Genomic DNA, 662 nt, shown 5'->3' with positions numbered 1-662 from the left:
AGCCGTAACCGCTACGTAACACATACGGGCGCATATACGCGTGCGATTCCGAAGTCTTCAAAGTTATTCCGGCGGGTCAAACTTGGTATCGTCACAAAGGTCTCTAGATAGGGATTAGTAAGCCACAGACCGCATAATTCTATTGTGCACTGTTGTCGAGATATTCTCGATCATAGGTTCACATTAGCCGTCACCGCTACGTAACACATACGGGCGTATATACGCTTGAGATTCCGAGGTCTTCAAAGTTATTCCGGTGGGTCAAACTTGCAAACTTGGTATCGTTAGAAAGGTCTCTAGGTAGGGAATAGTAAGCTACAAACCACATAATTCTATTGGTCACTGTTGCCAAGATATTCTCGATCATAGTTTCACCTTAGCCGTAACCGCTACGTAACACATACGGGCGCATATACGATTGCGATTCCGAAGTCAACAAAGTTATTCCGGTGGGTCAAACTTGGTATCGTTAGAAAGGTCTCAAGGCAGGGAATAGTAAGCCACAAACCGCATAATTCTTTTGTGCATTGTTGCCGAGATATTCTCGATCATAGGTTCACCTTAGCCGTAACCGCTACGTAACACATACGGGCGTATATACGCTTGAGATTCCGAGGTCTTCAAAGTTATTCCGGTGGGTCAAACTGGTATCGTAGAAAGGT

Source organism: Branchiostoma floridae, chromosome 4, assembly GCF_000003815.2.
Source record: "Branchiostoma floridae strain S238N-H82 chromosome 4, Bfl_VNyyK, whole genome shotgun sequence".
Lineage (NCBI taxonomy): Eukaryota > Metazoa > Chordata > Leptocardii > Amphioxiformes > Branchiostomatidae > Branchiostoma > Branchiostoma floridae.
Note: the sequence above shows the minus strand (reverse complement) of the source record.